The 21,796-nt window shown below is 46.3% G+C and overlaps 1 protein-coding gene across 3 annotated transcripts in view; it reads left to right on the forward strand.

Annotated features, from left to right (window-relative positions):
* The first annotated feature begins 1,327 nt into the window (after positions 1–1,327).
* The window catches only part of CSGALNACT1 (chondroitin sulfate N-acetylgalactosaminyltransferase 1), a 398,657-nt gene continuing 378,188 nt past the window's right edge, over positions 1,328–21,796 (forward strand). For 2 of the 3 annotated variants that reach the window (XM_058290053.2, XM_058290061.2), the window contains exon 1: positions 1,361–1,434. The gene's annotated coding sequence lies outside the window, so the exon portion shown is untranslated. Of the gene's footprint in view, positions 1,435–21,796 lie in introns of all 3 variants that reach the window. The other variant, XM_071212689.1, reaches the window with a different exon arrangement.

A 21,796-nucleotide genomic window follows, 5' to 3' on the forward strand; every position in this document is an offset into this window, starting at 1 on the left:
AGGTCATATGATTCCCTTCCGAGGTTGTTGTGCACTAAGAAAGGCCTTGAATCTGCACATGTGTAGTGTGTTTATTTATTACGTCACTTACCCAGCGGCATCTTTTTGGCATGAACAAAGGAGACGCTGTATTTTTCATTCATTTGGTTAACACCTGATTCTTGGCTCACTCCCCAGTTCCCAAGGAGTTGCTTGGGGACCTCAAGTCACAAGGGTGAGCCACTCACTGTGGGGGTGGAGGAATGGGGTGGGGTGGGGGGGAGAGTGGGTGGGGAGATGGGGTGGCGTGGGACAGAGCCCTTCCCTCTTCGCCCAGGTCCCAGGGCCATGTGGGTTGGGAGTAAGAGTGGGAAGCAAGATCTGCTTGCGGACTGCCTCCTGCAGGTGACTTGGTGCATAATGGAAAGCCAGCTGCTTCCGGGCACTGCCCGCTGCCTCCAGGACTACTACCCTGTAAAGGCTGGTGCCTGCAAATCTCCCAGAAGGGGACTCTGATCACTCTGAAGGAGCACTGCACCAGAAAGCAAAGCACTGGCTTCCGGTGGTGGCGCTTGCAAGCGGCCGAGCTGCCCTCCCGGGAGAGCACTGCCCTCTCCCAGCGCTAGCTCGGATCCCGCCCGCGTCTCCTTCATCATCCTGAGAATCGAGGATCCCAGTACCCCCCAACTCCCGCTCCCTCCAAGAAGCGCTGAAGGTCGCACCAGGCCCATCCTATGTTCAGCCCTTTCGCCTGCTGTGTTTCTGTCCCCACCGCCCTCCTTCCCATTTCTCTCCTGGGCCTCCCGTGGCCGTCAGGGGTCCCCCCCAGACGCCACCTCCTCCGAGAGATGGGCCCCCGAGCTAAAAGGGTTTCTGCTGCAAATATAAGATCTCGAGTGAAGGCGCTGTAATTTACCAGGGCAGCAGAGAGCCGCCGAAGCAGCCATTCTCCGAAGGGCCATTTAAACCGTTTGCATCCAACTTTCTGCCCAGGGGGGCGAGGGCAGCCCAGGGGGCTCTCCAAGGGAAACAGAGAAGGGGCGTGGGCGCGCTGGGGACCCCCGTCCTCAAAGAGGAAGGCCACGTTGCTTGGGGCGAATCCGGTCCCCGAGCACCCTCTGCTGAGGCCAGGGGCCCGCCCGGGCGCCCGCGGCTGCTGCGCGTCTCGGTGCCCCCAGCCCCGGGCCCGGGGAGGCCGGGGCACCCCGCTCCCAGGGCAGGGAGCGCCCCCCGGGGGCGAGGCCGGCGCCCGCGCGGGGAGCGGCGGCCGAGCGCGGGGCCCTGGCGGCGGTTCCGCGCGCGCTCCCCGCCCCCTCGAGTCCCTGGAGGCTCCGCGGCTGCGGGGCGCGGGAGGTGGAGCCGGGCCCGCGGCCGCCGCGCAGCGCGGAAAGTTCGGCGGCGGCGGCGGGAGCGGCAGCAGCCGCCGCGGCCCGCGAGCCCGAGCACGCCTGGCGGGTGAGTCGGGGCCGGTCCCCGCGCGGGGGCGTCGGGGCGGCGGGCTCCCCCCGTGTCCCCCGCGGGGTGGCTCCCGCAGCCGGCGCGCAGGGCGCGGCGCCCGGCCTCCCGCGGGCGCGGGGCTGCGGGCGCGGGGTGGGGGCTCCGCCCGGGGCGGCCGGCTGGGCGCTGCGGTGCCCTCCGGGGCGGCGCGCCCGGGGCGCGGGGCGGGGCGGCCGAGCTGCGGGCCCCTCCGCGGGGCTCCGCGCGGCTCCGCGGGGCTCCGCGCACCTTCTCGGGGCCTTCGATGCATTTCTCAGACATCCGCTACCGAGTCCCCTTGACACCTGCCCGCGCGGCGGTGGCGCTTCTGCTGTTGCGTTAGGGTGGCCGCGATGGAGAGGGTGGCGGGGGCGTGCCGAGGGGGGCGGGGGGGCGGGGGGCGCAGCGTGTTCTCGTGCCGCGGTGGAAGGGTCCGAGGGCCACTGCGACCCGAGGAGGTCCGGAGGAAGTGTTTTGGGCGGTCGGAGGAGAGCCACGCTTGGGGTGGGGGGTGGGGGGTGGGGCGGGGAGCGCGGGCCGGGGGCGGAAGGCGGCACGAGGCGGAGGCCAAGTTGCCGGTGGCCGCGCCGCTTCCTGCACCTGCCCTCCCGTCAAAAGATTTTGAAGTTTATCTTCTCATCGCAGAGCCCAGAAAGAAGGGTGGGAGAGGAAAAGGGGTTAACAGCCCCGCACATGCGAAAAAGAGGGCCCTGGAACATGCTGATAAATGCAAGGCGAGTAAATGAGAGCGGTGCCTTCGCAAACTCCACTTTTATTGGGATTTTCAAAGCCTTGGCGCAGCTTTGACTTGAATGCCGCTAGATGGGTCCGGATAATAAAGACAATGAACGAGACTTTCACGACTGATTTTTTTTTTTTTTTTTTTTTTTTTTTACTAGAGATTCAGATGGTATTATACCGGGTTTCTTTGGACTTTGCTAACATTGTTCATACAAGAAAGTCATGATTATCGTGGTGCCACTTCCACAATGAGCATCTTTAACCCCCGTATGGTGTTGTCGTGCTGCTGATTGGGAGGAGAACAGTGTTTCAGACATGGACATAGAGGCATAAAACGAAGACTAACTTATGCCCTAGGCATAAAAAAATAATTTGAACACATGTAATAGTGTATATTGTGGTATGGCATCCTGTGTTGTGTTCCCAGAGAATGTCAGTTCCTGGAAAGCAAGGGATGGGCCATCTCCCTTGTAGGAACCCCATAAATATTTAATAATTCCTCTGCATTCAGCTGCCACGTGATGTGGACTCTAAATAATACAGCACTGGAATGCTTTAATTCCGTTCGTCTTTGTGTTCCAAATCGCATATGAACCTTTGTAAACTGAAGTAATGGCGTTCGAAGCAAAATCTCAAACATCTGGAATCGCCGGTTTACCCAAGAGTGAAATGAGCATGTGCTTTGGGGATTTGCAGAGACCTGGGCTCCAAGCAGCATCTTCTGTTAATTAACCATATGACCATGGGCAACTCACCCAGCTTTAGGGTCCTAATTCGTGAAGTGCCAGTGATACTCCTGGCCATAAAGAGATGTCTGGCAGGTGGAATAACATTCAGGAACTTCTCCCAGTGCCTGGAGTCCTTTAAGTGCTCCTAAAAAATGTTGTCTCCTGTCCTTAAATGTTGTTTCCTTTACTGGCAGGAACCCCCATCTCTGGCATGTTTCAGCACATTTTTCTATTTTAGGATGCCTTCTATGCAGTTCTACCATTCATTCCTTCCTTCACTCACTCACCCATCCGTCTTTTATTGAACAACTTTCGACGCTGCCCTGCATGGGAATGCGCAAATGGGGAGCTGACACTTAGGGGGTGGACGAGGCTTCAGTCTTTTCCTCTTGGTGAGGTTCCATCATAAGGTCAGAGGATGGTGAGTGATATTTCCCAGTCTTCAGGTTGTTCTAGCTCTGTCCTTAGTGGAATGCTACTGCACTGAGAAGATACAACAAGAAGCGCTGTGATATGAGTCCTCACAGGTTTTTAAAAAGGTCTTCTAAAATGCGAGATCTCATCTTTCCTGTTCGCCCCTGGAACTCCTTTTCCAGCTCAGCACCTGGCACGGTGTAAGGGCTCAATGAATAAGTGTTGGTTTGAAATACAGACTCTCACAAAGTTATTCTTCAGGTCACATCCTTCTTTGTCTATTCCTTAGGAAGGGCCCTTGGGATTCTAAATGGTAGTGCTACTATATATTAGGACTAATAGAGGTTATTAAAGAGGCCAACCTCAGACAGAACTTTATTACCTATTGATTTTGTCCTCACCATGATACGGTGTATAGAATGTGAAAAGCCAAGGTGGAGCATCGGCTTCACCACTAGGGGGCGTGCTTTGCACAGTCTCCCCTCCGCTCTTAAACGACTTATTCTCTCTCTTGGGGTGGCGAAGGAATTTAACTTCTTGGTTTTCTCCATCTCAAATACTTTATTAGAAAAGGGCAACCTTGTGTGAAAAGCATTGCCAAAGACCTAAAAATAAATGAACGTGATCTTACATGATGGATTTGGTACTATTTTAGAATATCTTTAGAGCTAAGGGCTTAAGGAGATTTAGGAATTGGACTTTTTAGTCCATATATCCTTATATTCAAATGTATGATTTTGATATAATACATTCAAGTCTTTTTGTATGCCTTTGGTGGAACTTATTTTTACCTTTTAATGCATTTGAAATTGCTCCTTTTCCTGAATAGGTACTTATAGTACTAACAGTATGAGTTGTTTTAAGGCCTTTTACCTGATCAGTAAAGCTCCTGCTGTCTATTCCTTTTAAAAAGCGTGCCATATTAAATTCCTCCTTAAAACTATGTTTTATTACATTCCAAGATGAATCACTGGAACTTTCTTCTGTGTGAGTTTTTAAAAAGATCTATTTCTAAATCCAAATTTTAATGAAGTGAGTTGGGCCTGGGGCTCTTATTGACAGATTGAAGGTATGCTGAACAACTCGAAAGTGTGTTGGGGTTTTTATTTGTGAGATATATTTTGCTTTGTGGTCGAAAAATACCGACAAAGTATGTAAGCAAACATCGTTTCTCAAAATTTTGCCGTATAGTTTGCAAATGAGTGCGAGAACATTTTATTTTCAGGTTTTCAAGTGAAACTTAATAACGTGACAAACTGAACACCATTCATCTGTAAAATAAAATAGAAAAGTGTTTGGCACATCGAAGCCCTTAGATCTTACCAAGGGGCCTTCTTATCTTACTTAGCAGAACGTCTCTGGGCTCCGAAAAATTCTCAGACGTCCAACTCTGATTTCATATGAAGGGATTTCGGAACAAGGCTATCTGATTTTCTGTTTTTCTATCAAGAAGCGTCTAGCTCAGCGCCATTAGGGAATGGGGTAAGAGGAATAACTTTGTATGAAGGTTGCAGATCATTTTTATCGTTTCTCTCTGATTCAGCTAAACTTGTTTGCATTAGTTTTAGGATTCTCTACGTATCAAAAAGTCACACAGATCCTGTTTGCACAAGCTAATACTTCTCCCGAACTGGAAGAGTGATACTGCCTCTTCTTTCTCTTTCCAGCCCCAGGCAGAGTCTAGGCCAAAATGATGGTATCAAGCTTTCCGCCAAATGGGGAGATTTAGTTTGGCAGGAGCAGTTGAGCTGACCAAGATTATCCATGCCTGCAGTGGAAGGAAATGAATGAATGAGTCTTTATACTCGGGAGTCATTTTAGGAATATGCACTTGGGAGGTGCCTCCTGGACGTAAATGGCAACTGTTTGCCAGAAGTTTCAATGAAATGTTTTGGACCTTACACTTAGCAAAACATTCCTTTGCCTAACTGATAATTTTTTTTTTTTTCCTTCTAGGCAGCGCTGAACATTTGTTTATCCTGGGGTCATGTCTCATTCTTTGTTTCATTTTTACTCTCAGGGACATTTGGGTTGATGAAAGAAAAGGGAGTGGAAAACCGGGAGGAGGTAGCTATGGGCTTTCTATTTCTGCTGGACACTAGGGCCCCAACTGAGTGGTTGTCACATACCATAATAGTAGGGATTTGTCGGTGGTGGTTTTTGTTCGTGACATTACTCAAATGGTGGTCTTGGTACTCTCAAAAGTGACTTTCCACTCCTGTCCCTCATTCATTAGAATTTTGCTAAAGTTACTGCATCTGTTAATATATGCAAACTGGGCTTCTGCTAGCTCATAAGGTCCCTTTGTGCGATTTAGCAAGTGGCTCTCCTTACTCTGTGGTGTACGGTTCCGTGCCAGGGAGCACGGGTTGGTGAGCAAGGCATGGACTGGACTCCAGCCCCCCACTCACCTCCCCATTGGGCACTCTCGTGTGAACGCAGCCTGCACAGCACCGTGTCCCGCTGTCGTTTGCAAAGGTCTTTAGAATGGTGTCTGGCACAGCAGTCATGCTGGTGGTTATTCTGATTGACTGCATTACTTTCAGGATAGATGATTCTAAAAGTCACAGTAATCAGAAACAGGATTCAGGTGAACTTAATGCTTACGATATTGTTTGCAAAGGCAAGTAATTAATTTTAGGTTTCTTGTTGCAAGTCTATTACAGTTGCTCTCTTCACAAGATAAAAATGGCTAACACTTACTAAGCACTTATTACGCAGCAGATGCTCAAAGTGTGGTACATGAGTCATTATTCATTCAATCAGCCCAACACCTTATGAAGTTGGCCTTCATGATTGTCTGCATTTTACAGATGAGGAAACCGAGCCTGAGAGGGGTGAAGTTACTTGCTCAAGGTCAGCTGAGAAGTGGTGAAGCTGGGAATTCAGTCCAGCTCTGCCTGACTCCAGGACTTGAGCTTATAACTCTTTGCTATGTTCCTCAACATAAAAGTTCATTGAATTGGCAGCCTGGAAAACGTCTCAGAGTTCTGCAGGTTAAAAAACAGGAAAACATTGATTTTCGTAGATTATTGTATTTGTAGCCATCTGTGGGCATGCTGGAGCAAGATGACAAGTGAATTTTTAACAGTGGGTCTGCTTCAGCATTTTTTATTTATAGGTTTGTATTTGGAGCATTTTCTAGTAGCTCAAAACACAATGTGCTACAACTTATTTCTGTACAACGTTTAATTTCTTATCAAGGCACTTTGCAAGCATGTTTTAAGCAGAATATATGAATAAAATAAAGTGTGTGGGTTGTGGAATATTTGAGGCGTGAAGGCTTGATTCAACCATCAGTGTGCCCATTCCACAAATATTAGGCACCTACTCTTTGAAGGCATTTTCTAGATAGAAAGGAAATAAGATGAGCAAGACCACGACACAGAGAGGAAAGCATTTGAGCCTTGGGAGCTGGGCAATCCTGGGGTCTGAATCCCACCTCTCCCACTTTCTAACTGGATGGGCCTGGTCCCATTATTGAATATTTCTGAGGCTTATTCTCCTTGTGTGCCTGATGGGGATAATATAATAACACCTAATGGCATTGTTGCAAGAATTTTTTAATTTTTAAAAAAGATTTATTTATTTCTCTCCCCTTCCCCCTCCCCGCCCCAGTTGTCTGTTTGTGTCTATTTGCTGCGTCTTCTTTGTCCGCTTCTGTTGTTGTCAGTGGCACGGGAATCTGTGTTTCTTTTTGTTGCGTCATCTTCTGTCAGCTCTCCGTGTGTGCTGCACCATTCCTGGGCAGGCTGCACTTTCTTTCGCGCTGGGTGGCTCTCCTTATGGGGCGTACTCCTTGCGCGTGGGGCTTCCCTACGCGGGGACACCCCTACGTGGCACGGCACTCCTTGCACACATCAGCACTGCGCGTGGGCCAGCTCCACACGGGTCAAGGAGGCCCGGGGTTTGAACCGTGGACCTCCCATGTGGTAGACGGACGCCCTAACCACTGGGCCAAGTCCGCTGCCCTGTTGCAAGAATTAAATAAGGTATGTAGATCAAGAGCTGAACCACTTGGAGGCGGTAGGCAGTGCTCTTCCTCTTATTTCTTATTTTATTCCTCATCTCCTGTCTTAGTTTGCCAAAGGGGTGCCAGTGCAAAATATCAGAAGTGTGTTGACTTTTATAAAGGATATTTATTTGGGGTAAAAGCTTACAGTTCCAAGGCCATGAAAAGTCCAACTTGAGACACCATACGAGTGCTCTCTCACTCAAGTCAGCTGCCACACGTTGAAGCAAGATGGCGGGCGATCTCTGACAGGTCTTTCCTCCCCCTCCAGGTTTCTTCTCTCAGGCTCAGCTGCTCTGCTTTCTTCCCCTTTTCAGATGCAGGCTGGCATAGGGCTCGTTTCTTTCTGGGCCTCCTACGCCAGCCTCGACTGTTCTGCTCTTGTCCCAAGCTCAACGGTAAGCTATCAGGCAAATCGCTCATCTCTCCCCAGGCCCTCAGCTGTTTGAATCTTCTTTCTGTCACATGGCAAAATGACAGAACTCTCTCTTCTCGTGTCCGTCTGTCCGTGTGAGTCTGTTTATATCAGCCCCAGTGAGGGTGTGAGGGCTCAACCTGTGTCATGCCTTACAGATATAGTTGAATCAAAAGCCCTGAAGCAATCTTAACAGCTAATCTAATTAAAGGCCCCTCAACTGGATTTAATGTAATCAAAGGGTATTATACCCAGAGGAACAGATCAGTTTACAAACATAATCTTTCTCTTTTTGGGTTTCATAAAATAATCTCAAACTGCCACGTCTACTTTCTCTCCTCTGGGTGATGGGAAGGTGGTAGACATGAACATATCTAAAATCCAAGGAAGAGCATGAGCCACTCCTTTCAAATGTTATTTTCTCATTCTCCCTCTGGGGCCTGGGACGAACCCAGCCGTGATGCTGGGTGCTAGGGAAGCTGGCTCTGGGGGAGGGTCCCTATCCCACGGGGTTGCTGCCTGGAGTGTTGGGAAGAGGACGAGTTCAGGAGGCAATGGCAGCTCGGAGCCCAGGCTGGGTGCCCGTGGTGGGGAATCAGGCTTGGGTCCAGGGGGTGAGGGCCAGTCTCTGGAAGCAGCCAAGACTTCAGGTCTCACAGAAAGTGGGAACGATTCAGAAATGCAGTTTGAGGTGGGCTGAAGGGAAAGGGTGTGGGATCCAGGTGGAGAGCACGGCAAGCACAGGAGCCACTTGTTCTTGAGTCATGCAAGGTCGGGTCGCCTGGCCCCCGAGGTGCAGTGCCAGGCCAGGCAGTCTCTGCTAAAGAGCTAGGAAGCAACCCGCAGCCCTTCTGCACCCCAAATTGGTGCATTGCCTATTGGAGACTTCTGGCTCCCTGATCTCCGACTGCAGGGTTTTTCCAAAGGCAGTGCATTCACAGTTAGCAAGGAGCTAATTCAAAATTAGTAGTTGTCTGCCAGTTCCCATTCTAGATCTTCAAGGGGCAGCTGGTTTCACACGCTAGATGAGCCCCGCCTCTCCAGCTGAGCCCCCCTACCCCCACAATTGAGGATTTGGGTAAATGCATCCATGCCTACATTCATGAATGAAGGAAATGCTAGATTTCAGTTAGAGGGCAGAGAAAATAAAGATAATAAGTTGATTTTTTTTTTTTTTTTTCATTTCAAGCTCACGGACCCCCGGAAATCTTTCCATGGACCCTTTGGGGGTCTCTGGATCCCCACTTTACTGGCAGGCAGCTCTACAGGAGCCTCCCTCCAAGCTCCCGCTTTCAGTCGAGTGGGCTGTTTTGTTAGGTCAGGGAATGTTTTTAGAGAGATGTTTCTGAGTGGTTTTATGATAATGCACCGCCTTGTTTGTGTCCGGGGTAGATGCTGTGTGTGGTAGGAAGGGAATGCCGGTGTTACAAAATCATTCCAGTTTGGGAACTTGACCTCAGCCGGGGAGCAGAGGGACGGGACCATTATTTATTATGCGACGGCACCCAGACACACACCAGCCCTCTGTGAATAAGCAAACAGAACCTGCCCAGGTGCAAGAGAAGCTTGATTCAGGCTTTGGTTTTTCAAAAAAAAAAATGCAAAAAATTTAGAAACAGGAATGAATTGGGGCAACTGTTTGTTTATACCAAGTTATGGTAATTTTTGAAAGCCCATTTTATAGAATTAATAGAGTGTATGAAATGAAAGGAATGAGCAAACTTAAAAACACAACAAACCGGGAGGATAGCTTTGTGGGAAGAGGAATATTCCTTCAAAGAAACCCAAATTAGTTGGTATGTTTCCTGGGAAGATGACATGAATGTTCTAATAAGTGAGAAAATATGGGAAGCCATGAACTGAATGGGGAAACAGCAGCTATATGTGGGAGCTCTGGAGATGGAATCAGTTAACCAGTTTCCAAACCCCATTCTCTCTTAACTGTGAGATCTTAACTCCTTAAATCTCAGGTTTCTCGTCTATAAAATGGGGATAATAGTGTCCATTTTCTCGGGTGGTTTCCCGATTGAGATTGTGTATGTCAGCTGCTTAGTGCATAGGAAATACTTAATATATGTCAGCGGCTCTTACGATGGCAAAGCACAGGAAAGAAGCAAGAAAGAGAAAACAGGGATCAAGGAGCATTTGGAAGGAGGAAGCCTCTGTGTTGTGTTGTCCCTGAACCTTGAATATTCCAGTTGGATTCCTAGATTAAATAAATTCCAGAAAATCATCCTTGGTAGATTTATGCAGCTGGTAGTCTAATACCAGTGAGATAGTGACTAAGACTGCACTGTTAAAGAATGTGTTCCTGAAAGTCCTTTGGTGCTTTAGTTAGCTGATCAGAGGTTGGTAACTTGCCTTTATTTTCTATCTACTGTATACATGAGTAGATAGGAAATGAGTACTTTTTTTTGGGCCTTTCAGAGACGTGAGTAGCTCAAAATAGCCAGAGTGCCTTTGGACATCTTGTTTGCATAGAAATACGATTCATTTGTGGGTAGATTGGCTCCTTAATGTGGAACCAAGGGAGGAGACTCGTGTGTTTGGGGACCATTTCTTTGGTTGCACAGATGATCGCCAAGCCCTGGCTTCTATCTAAAGCTCGCTCTTTTCACTAAACTCCTAGCCCAAGTTTGTGGGTCGAAATGACAGGAATGATCTGAGTTTGAAGAGATTTTTTTCGTCTTTCACCTGTAGATAGAGGTGTAGACAAGTTGGGGGGAAACGGATTGCAAAGCTGACTCACTTTGTGGCCATGAGCAAATTCTTAATCCATAAAGTCAGAGTTGAATCTTAGAGACCCAAGGGCCATCCAGACGTGAAGCAATGAAACTTATAGACTGTGAAGTGATTCATCAATCCAAATGGTGGCCAGAGCCAAAATCTGAGTTAAAAAAAAAATAAGGGGAAACGGACTTTGGCCCAGTGGTTAGGGCGTCCGTCTACCATATGGGAGGTCCGCGGTTCAAACCCCGGGCCTCCTTGACCCATGTGGAGCTGGCCCATGCGCAGTGCTGATGCGCGCAAGGAGTGCCGTGCCACGCAAGGGTGTCCCCCGCGTGGGGGAGCCCCACGCGCAAGGAGTGCGCCCGTGAGGAAAGCCGCCCAGCGTGAAAAGAAAGTGCAGCCTGCCCAGGAATGGCGCCGCCCACACTTCCCGTGCCACTGACGACAACAGAAGCGGACAAAGAAACAAGAGGCAGCAAATAGACACCAAGAACAGACAACCAGGGGAGGGGGGGGAAATTAAATTAAAAAAAAAAAAAAATAAGTTCAACATCTTGGGTCTTAGGGTATAGCAAAAATAGTTTTTCCTTGTAGGGAGCATATTATTCACTTACGTAATTAAAAATACTGAGGCTTTCCCCCTATTAATATACTTAGGTGTACAGGGAAGTTTATCTGGCTTTCCTGGAATTACCTTTTTGCCTTCCTCCAAGAAGTTGGTGCCAAATGCCTGGGGCGTGGCATGGATAACTGAGGCTATGACACACATCCTTAGTCCCTTAAGGACAGTCTTCAAATTCAGGGTTTTGATGAAAGTGAGGGAGGAGGAGATGTAGGAGATATATTCTTTTTTTTATTTTTTATTTTAAGAGGGTACCAAGGAGTGAACCTGGGACCTTGTACATGTGAAGCAGGTGCTCGTCCACTGAGCTACACCCACTCCCCCACCATATGCTTTTTGATTTCTCTCCCAGTGAAGACAGTGGTTTCATGAATCAACTGTAGCAGTTATTTGCTCCCTGAGTACCAGGGCTGCGATTTCTTTCCCATCCTCTCAAGAGGACACATTTTACTGGTGGCCCTGGGGTAACTGGTGAGTGTAGGTGTTTTTCACCAGGGTATGGCAGTCATTTATAAAACGGCCTGGTTGTCTGAAAGCCTGAGCAAGTGCTTATCCGGCCTGTGGAGATGGACCAGCGTGGGGCGAAAGCATGTGAGGGCGGTATCAGCTTCTTCAGACTCTTCTCCTCTGGTCTCCATAAGTGACCCGTTGTGACTCTTCTTGGGCTAAAACATGCCAGTGTGAAATGGGCAGGTCAGGCTGTTGCTCTTGATCACTCATTCTTTCCCTTGCTTTTCCAATTCCTTAGGAATGAGTGTCAGAGAATGGATGGAGAAACTTTGAGTAATGCTGGCCATGTTCATTTATTTAATTGAAACAAACGACAAATCTTTGAATTGGTAAACTTGTGCCTTGAAAAGGGACCCTTGGTTCCTGGAGGATTTGCTGAGTTCATTTGATGGGGTTATCAAAACTTGTTAGCATTAGTAGGAATACCTGAACAGAAATAATAGTATGTCTGAGATCATCTCGTCTAACCCTCTATTTTTTGCAGATGAGCAGAGACCCACAGGGGTGAAGTGACTTATCTCAGATGGCCCAGGTACTTAGAGGAATCACCTTGCTAGAAATGGAAACTGGGTGCCTTGTTTCCATCCTGCTGCTTTGTTTTTTATGAACAAAGGGTAAATTACTTTAATATATAAGTAGTTCCTTAAAATTAACAAGGAAGAGATCAACAATCTTCATAAAATGGTCAAAGGAAGTAATCACAGTTCATAGAAAGAAAATAGAAATGGTCTTAAAAATGTGAAAACATGATCAGTCTCACTCATAAGAGAATTATAAATGGAAACCAAAAGGGATTCCCATTTTCCACAACTCAGATGGGCGACAGTAAACAAAGGTGTTTGATGACTGGGATATGTGGGTAAATTCAGTCCTTTCATATACTGCTGTTAAGAATGTAATTTGGTGCAGCCTATGGAGGACAATTATGCAATTAATGTCCTTCAAATTCACATGCATGTGCCATTTTGGACAGCAACTCCGCTGTTAGATGTTCAGCTGATGGATATTCTCACAAATATGCAAAATGGTGTATGCATAAAAATATGTTTGCCACATTTATTTATTTTTTATATCAATGTTACAAGTTACTCTGTTAAAACAGGATAATAACTACAATGATAATAGACCTGCTTTGGTCCGTGGTTACAGTCCCACCTTGTTTTTTTTTTTTTTTTAAGATTTATTTATTTATTTCTCCTCCCACCCTGTTGCCTGCTCTTTGTGTCCATTCGCTGTGTATTCTTCTGTGTCTGCTTGTATTCTCATTAGGAGGCTCCGGGAACTGATCCTGGGACCTTCTGGAGTGGGAAAGAGGTGATTATTCTCTTGCGCCACCTCAGCTCCCTGATCTGCTGCATCTCTTATTATCTCTTCTCTGTGTCTCTTTTTGTTGTGTCATCTTGGTGCAGCAGCTCTCTGCATGGGGCAGCACTCCTGCATGGGCCAGCACTCCGAATGGGCCAGCTCGCCACATGGGCCAGCTTGCCTTCACCAGGAGTCCCTGCGCATCAATCCCTGGACCTCCTATGTGGTAGATGGGAGCCCAATTGCTTGAGCCACATCCGTTCCGCCCCCCCCGCCTTGTTTTTGTTCATTCCTCAATCTTTTTTTTTTTTTTTAAAGATTTATTTTTATTTATTTAATTCCCTTCCCCTCCCCTAGTTGTCTGTTTTCTGTGTCTTTTTGCTGCGTCTTGTTTCTCTGTCCGCTTCTGTTGTCGTCAGCGGCACGGGAAGTGTGGGCGGCGCCATTCCTCGGCAGGCTGCTCCCTCCTTCGCGCTGGGCGGCTCTCCTTATGGGTACACTCCTTGCGCGTGGGGCTCCCCTATGCGGGGGACACCCCTGTGTAGCACGGCACTCCTTGCGCGCATCAGCACTGCGCATGGGCCTCATTCCTCAATCTTAAGCGATTTGAAACAGTGTCAGCTCTGACTGCTTCAGGCTACGAAGGGATGTAGTTATTATGGGGCAGAGGAAAGAAGTTGTTTTGCTCAAGATACTCTTGAAGATACTTCTTGTTTTTGGGATGGGATTGGTCCATCATCATTGTTTTGTTAGTTATTGTACTAGTCAGCCAAAGGGGTGCTGATGTAAAATACCAGAAAACTGTTGGCTTTTAAAAAGGGTATTTACTTGGGGTAGAAGCTTACAGTTACCAGGCCATAAAGTGTAAGTTACTTCCCTCACCAAAGTCTGTTGCCACATGTTGGAGCAAGATGGCTGCTGATGCCTGTAAGGGTTCAGCCTCCCTCTTCCTCTTAAGGCTCCATGGTGCCAGCAGCTTCCATTATCAGCTGTAGGCTAGGATGAGTCTTATCTCTCTCCTAGGCTTGTTCCTCTCTGGGCTCAGCTGTTGTGCTCTCTCCACAAGGCTAACCATAAACTTTCAGGTGAGTGGCTCATCTCTCTTCCCAGGGCTTCTGCTGTGTCTAATGGAGCCTCCTCACTTATCTGCATCTCTGTGTGCTTATGTCCCAGGTTCCAGGATCAAAAACTCCAAACTCTGTTCTCTGCCATGTCTTTTCTCTGTGAGTCTCTACCAAGGGAGCAGGGACTCAATGTCCTACTGATGTGGCCTGATCAAAGCCTTCATCATTGTTCAATCAAGTAAAAGTGAAGCCTCTGAATCCAGTATAATCTAATATGCCCAGAGGAACAGACTAGTTTATAAACATAATCCATTATCTATTTTTGGAATTCATAAACAATACCAAACTGCTACAGTTGTCCAGGGCAGGCCAGAAGAACTGGGGTGTAAGAGCTGACTGCAACGCTGCTGTGTTTCAGGGCTCAACCAGCATATGAACAATCTGGACATTTAAGTCTCTGAGAAATATACTTAACAGGTACATTGAAAATTATAGGTTCAAGCAAAAGGAGTAGAAGAATCATGGGTAGGGAAATTATAAATGAAGGCAGCTATGTTATGTTGAGGAAGTAGATTTTCATATGTTCCCACTTAGGACTTGCTGAATTGTTGTTGACTTCATTAGGCTGTGTGGCTTCCCTGTGGTGTCCTAGAGTACTTGCTTATAGTATCCCAGAGCATTTTTGTTTTTGGCTTTGTTTACCGTGGCAGTTTGTGAAATCGTCTGAGACCTGCCTAAGCATAACCTCTGGAATGACCTTCCAATTCGTTTTGAAATATGTTAGCCATAAAAACTCTATTTTATTTCATATTTCCCTCCCTTTTGGTCAAGGTCTTTTTCCAAATGCATCTCTGATTAATACTTGGAAAAAAATCCTTTGGTGCCAGAGAGGATCATCCCTGGGAGTCATATCCCAGTTGGGGATAAGCTCGTGAGTTTATTTGCAGAGTTTGGCTTAGAGAGAGGCCACATTTGAGTAACAAGGAGATTTTCAGGAGGTAACTATTAGGACTTAATTATATTGGCTCATTTCATTATCGTAGAAATAAGGTTCATAAGTATAAACATTAAGATTGAGGGCTTGGCTTATTGGCATGTTTTCTTTTATTAGGCAAAGTGTGGGGACATACCGTGTGATATGTATGTCACATACATATAGCTGCTGTGTGATCTAGACATAGTTAAAGGTTCAAAACCTTCCCTAGAGGAGAGAGAATACATAGATGGTATCAAACTATAATCTTCCCAAAGCAGTAAATGTCCTCAGTAAATATCTTTCCTGTGAGCATAGTGAAAACATCACCATCCTCCAAGTGTACACTTCACAGGACCCTAGCAGGAACTCTTCTCTTCATCCAGTTCCAACCATGGTGCCACACTCACCTTCCCTCAGCCTCAGTAGAATAGCCAGAGAGTTTCATATCTCATCAGGCAGGGTCTTCTGTCTCTAACCAGGAGAAAGCAGCTGTAGAAGAATGACCATTGCCCTTCAGCTCCCTCTTAAGAATGAGGGTGTGAACTCTCTGAGGGGATAGTTGGGACAGTTTGGTATAGGAAATAGGGAAAGTGGCTAGTCAGAATAAAGCCCACCAAAGACCCTGGTTGTAAGGTCCAATTTGAAAGTCCTGGACTCGAAAGAAGTCCTGGATAATTCCAACTGGAAAGACCTCCTCATTGGTCCCATGAAAGCTGACAGGTGAAGGTAGAAAGGCAACCAGTCAGGAAAGCAAATAGCTGGGCCCCTTTGTGTGTCTATGTGGACTGCTTGTGTACTGTTAGACCAGTATGCTCTGCCCCAGATTTCCCCCCATAAACATCTTTCTTTTCACCTGTAGTGCCCTAGCCAGTACCTCTCTACAGTGGGCTTCAGCAGTAACCCATGCCCACAACCAAACCCAGTGTTGGGTTTGCACAGACTTTCCATCCTCAGGGCTACTGGCCTTCCTTGGGTCATAACTCATGAAAATTGGACCATGTGGAATACCTTGCTGGCATGGCAGAATATGACCCATGGGCAAATTTGGAACAAGGCCTTCTCATCTAAGACTGAGATTCAGCTACCATCTTTCAATGATACTCGTAAGTATATATTTTCCCTTGAAGGAAACAGGTGAATAAGCTCAAGCCTTGATTAGGATATGCTTTATGTAATGGTTTAGGATGGTTAACAGCCGACTCTGTCACCATAGATTGCATCGTCCCTATCTGCATGGAATAACAAGAAGGAATCCGTGATATGGGGTAGTTACCCCCCGAGATGTGTAATTTTACTATAAAGGCTAGATATAGAGTGAAGGGCACCCCTGGTGGTTCTACCTATTGGCTATTTCTGTGCCAGGTGGAATTGCAGTTGTCACTGAAAGACATATCTGGCTTTAGCTTTTGTCTTTTATACTATAACAGGGAATATGGATGCAATGCTTCTCCTATGGTCATTGTAGGCCACTACGTGGGGGTGGATTGTGGGGACCCAGGCCCCCCTAAGTCCTCAGCACATAGCCTCCTGTGTGACCTAGACATAAGTTAAAAGTTAAAAACTTTCCTCAGAGGAGAGAGAATGTATAGATGGTATCATAAACTAGAATCTTCCCAAAGCAGTAAACGTCCTCGGTAAACGTCCTTCCTACGAGCGCAGTGAAAACACACCCCAAGTGTACACTTCACGTGACCCTAGCAGGAACTTTGTTCTCATACCCTACGGGATGTCCTTGTTCTGAAACTCCTTGTATATCACCCCTCAGTTTCTCATCTCTTTCCGGAGCGCTGTCTTCCTTCATTCTTTGACTGGTTTGCCATCAAGAATCGCTCCTGTCCGTAAGGCCCAATAAAGCTTATGTCTGATGTGCTCTTTGGTCTCGTGGCCTCACCAGCTCATGCCCTTCAGGAGTTGGCTTGTAACACAAGGCTTATATATTGTAGAGCTTTTTGCTATGTTATTTGAGAAAGTAGCAGCACTTCTCCAGGAGGGAAGTTTAATATTTTGTTAGGCACTGTGTAGGTCGCTATCTATCCAGAAAACATACCTATGGCAACCAGGATACATTTATATCCCATAGAATTATGCTTTATGTGCATTTTCCCCATATGCCACCCCACTGTCTGTACCCTGTTCTAGTGACATACCTTTGTTATAAATCCTGAAAGAACATTCTTAAATTTGTATTATTAACCACAATCCTCAGCTACCATAGGATCCACTGTGTTATAGAATCTTCCGTTTTATCCTCTAGCAACATAGACAATCCAAAACTTCCCCTTTCAACCATGTTCACACACACACTTCAGTGCTGTTAAATACGCTCACATCACTGCGCCACCATCACCTTCATCCATTTCCAAACCGTTACAATCACCCTAATTATAAATTCCACACAGATTCAGCATCAGCTCACCAATCTCTACTCCCCTTCTGTCTCCTGGTCATCTATCTTCCAGACTCCGCCTCCGTGAGTCTGCTCACCAAACTTAGTCCATGTTAGTGAGAGCATACAGTATTTGTTCTTTTGTGTCTGGCTTATTTCACTCAACATAAGGTCCTTGAGGTTTATCCCTCTCGTTGTATGCATCAGGACTTCATTCCTTCTTACAGCTCAGTGATATTCTACCATATGTATGTTCCACATTTTGTTTATCCATTCATCTCTTGCCCATTATGCTGCTTTTGACAGTCATGCAGTGCCATTCGGTACCATGGAAGGCTGGCAGGTATTTTTAGGTGCCCCTAAAATGATGCCACCTAGATTTCATGGTAGGTGAATATATCTCAATAAAACTGCTAAAAAAAACAACAAAAACAAACGATGCCACCTATACAGCTGCCTGATCTCAAGTGCTCAGAATCTGGTTCTGGAGTTCCTACTTCAAGTTTAGTGAAACAAAACAAGAAAATATAGTATCACGCGATATTAGTCAGACTTCTCTAGGGAAAACAGAATGGACAGAGATATCTGTCAATATGATGAGGGTTTATAAAATTGTCTCACACGACTGTGAGGATGTAAGAGACCAGATTCCATAAGGCATCCTGCAAGCTGGAAACTCTGATGAACGTCCTCGAAGAGTTCTCCAGGACCAGCTGTCTGTCTGAAGTAGAGATGGAAATTCTCTACGGACTGCTGAAATCACTTCTCCTTTTAAGGCCTTCAGCTGATTGGATGAGACAGCTCTCGATGCTGAAGGCCATCTCTGCAGTTGATGTAATCAGCCACAGATGGAATCAACTCACTGATGATTTAAGTCTTTGAAATGTCCTCACAGTAACAATTAGGCCAGTGCTTGCTTGACCAAACAACCAGGCGCCATTACCTGGCCAAGTTGAGATGGGTGCCTAACCACTGCACAGGCCATGGCTTAGGACATCTTCCCTGGGGGTAGTAAGCTATCAGTTCCTTCATCAAGGCCAAGGGGATTGGTGTTTCTTCTTTGTTGATTTTAAAAAACATCAGAAATGGAAATAACAATGAGCTTCATGAATCAAATTGACTCTGACTTTGTCGATTTAGAGTTAACTTCATCTGCATATATTCAGCTAGTGGATTAAAATTTGAAATCCTTTGTTCTTTGCACTTCAAATCCATGATCTTCCTGGAAATACTTGATAAGAAGAGTTCTGGAGGTGGAAAAAATGGGATTCTATTTGTCCAAAGGGAGATAAAGTGTGGATATGGGTGTTTTTGGACTGAATACTTGGTTTTTCAGTTCAAACAAGGCCTGACTTTCTGCTGGGAATACAGAGAAGGCAGAAGGTTAGGAAGCAATCTACCATGTGTGAGACACCATTGGAAACACTTTACATATGACATTTTTTAACCCTTATAGAAATAACTTGAGGAAACAGGTTCAGAGAGATGCAATTCCTTGGCTGAGTCAGTGGACCGTGAGCGGCAGAACTTGCATTTGAGTGTTGGTTTATCTGCCCTAAAACCTCTATTCAAGACTGCTATGGACGCCCATTGCTACCGAGTGTAACACTTTTTATCATAGTAGGTGTCATACCTGAATCAGACCTTGGTTGTCTCCTGGAGCCCACGGGACCCTATGTTGCACAATTTTTTGATGCCTTCCAAAGAGTGTAGCATAGTGTGTTATCAATATGTGTGGAATGAATCAATGCAGCAGTTTAATACAACAGGGTTAGTAAGAAACCATGTTCACAAATGGGCAAATTACTCTCAAGGGTCCTTGTATTTGAGTGTAACATTGACCTTGGAGAAACCAAACAGAACTCTCGTACCATAATCTGCAGTTCAGATGCAGGCCTCTTTTTAGTGATATTCCTGCATGGACACTCTGTTTTCTTAAAACCTACCTATAAACAAATGACATATTCATCTTGTAGCAGGCTGGGGGGATTTAATAGAGCCAGGAAAGCTTCCAACACATTAAGTATTCTTGACGGTAAAAAAAGGAGGACCAATGATCTCACTGAAATGACTGTAAGAGAGATGGTGGACGTCTTGACGTATCGGGACTTAGAGCTCAGCCAAGGGGGTTTGAGAAAGCGCAAAGGTGATCTGTTATTTTATTGCATGGATGTGTGGGTGTATCTCTAGTCGGCTGAGCAAGAGGACGGGACTAAATAATGCATTGAGTGTCTGGGGTTGAGGTGGTAATTTTAAAGCAAGTGGTTGGTATTCACAGTTGGAGCCTGTGAGATTTGCCATGTACTGCTTCTACCTTTCCCGTTGCCATCTGTCTCTCTCGCTTTAATAAGCCAGATTCCTTATCAGGCCTGATTTGTGTACATTGATTGCACCATTATGCTTGTTAAATATTAAAGCATCTTTCCCCCTCTTGTGAAGGCTAATTAGGCAAAGCGATCGGTGCAACCCTGGCATTGCCATTCCGAATAAGAACCTGAGAACAGACCTATGACATACCTCAGCTTCTTGGTCATTTGTCCTCTCCCGGAGCACCAGGGTCCCAAAACAGTGCCTGAAAGGTGGAAGGGCTCAGCAGTATTGGGCCATGAAGAGCGAGCTTCTACCAAGAGTCTGAAATCTTTAAAAACTGTGTAATGTGGAGAAATCTATTATCTATACTTTGCATTTTTCATGAATCGGTCTCCTGAACAGAAATATACATTAGTTTTTTTTTTTGATAAAATGAAGTTTACTGAAGTAATAGCTTTAAAGGATAAAAATGCACATTTCGAGCTTTGATGTTTGGAAGAAGAGAAAACCCATCAGTAAGTGTTTACATTTTATCCACGCTGCTGATGAAAAGAATGCTTTTACCGGGCACTGTCACCTGAAAGTCCATGTGGTCCATTATTTGCATTTCAGCTTATTGTCTGATTCAAAAATAGATTTGTGCCCGTTGATTTTAATAGCAAGCAATTTCTCAGGATGGGGCTAAAAATAAGACTATGAATCGCTCTAGTGTCTCTCATGACTTATCCAACATCATTTTGAGATAGCCATTGTAATCAATGCTGTCCTTTTATTTCTGACGTGGGCACAGTAATTTCTCATTTATTATTTACATTTCTAACAAAATCTGCCATTTCTCCTGAGCACGCCGACACCTGCCTACGCCCACATGTGAGCTGGGGCCCCTTGGTCCGACGCAGATTGGGGATGGGCCCAGTTTACTGCTTGTTATTCTCAGGGAGGAGAATCTCTCAAGCCATAGGATTTGTGTCCTGTAGAGTTATCAGGCTAATAGGCTTTCTTTCTGCAGAGTGCCAGAAGCACCTGTTGGGGCTTCTGTTTTTTTTTTGTCTTTATTTTTTTAAATATTACATTAAAAAAATATGAGGTCCCCATATACCCCCCACCCCCCTCACCCCACTCCTCCCCCATAACAACAACCTCCTCCATCATCTTGAGACATTCATTGCACTTGGTGAATACATCTCTGAGCACCGCTGCACCTCGTGGTCAGTGGTTCACACCATAGCCCACACTCTCCCACAGTCCACCCAGTGGGCCATGGGAGCACATACTATGTCCAGTAACTGTCCCTGCAGCACCACCCAGGACAGCTCCAAGTCCCGAAAACACCCCCACATCTCATCTCTTCCTCCCACTCCCCACATCCAGCAGCCACCATGGCTGCTTTCTCCACACCAATGCCACATTTTCTTCGATTACTAATCACAATAGTTCATCAATAGAATATCAGTGAGTCCACTCTAATCCATACTCTATTCCTCCATCCTGTGGACCTTGGAATGGCCGTGTCCACTCCACATCTATATCAAGAGGGGGCTTAGATTCCACTTGGATGCTGGATACAATCCTCCTGCTTTCAGTTGTAGGCACTCTTGGCTCCCTGGTGTGGTGGTTGACCTTCTTCACCTCCATGTTAGCCAAGTGGGGTAAGTCCAATAAACCAGAGTGTAGGAGCTGAAGTCTGTTGAGGCTCAGGGCCTGTTGATGCTTTTGAAGGTGCCTTTATCCCTACATAGTTGCAAATGGCAACAGCCCTGATGTCCGTTTATGCCTTCTGGAAGGCTGTGTGTCTGTCTCCTTAAAAGTGAGAATTTATTCTGGGTCGTTTTCGAATGTGGTCAAATCCAAATGGAGAATCAACTCGGAATTCAGATGTAAGTAAAAAAAAAAAGACCAAAGAATGGAAGGGAACTTACGGATCACCTGTTTCAGGTTTCTGCTTCACAAATGAGAAAGCTGAAACTCGGAGGGGCCCCGTGGCCTGGCCAAGTTCATACGGGTGCTTGTGGTGGGAAGAGAGCTGGAGCTCTGCTGGTCCTGCTTCACCCGCCTATGTTTTCTTTTCCTTTTTTTTTTTTTTTCAGTACGGTGGAGATTCTTGGCAGATGATGAGGCTTTGGATCAT

This window comes from Dasypus novemcinctus, chromosome 29 (genome assembly GCF_030445035.2).
Source record: "Dasypus novemcinctus isolate mDasNov1 chromosome 29, mDasNov1.1.hap2, whole genome shotgun sequence".
Classification (NCBI taxonomy): domain Eukaryota; kingdom Metazoa; phylum Chordata; class Mammalia; order Cingulata; family Dasypodidae; genus Dasypus; species Dasypus novemcinctus.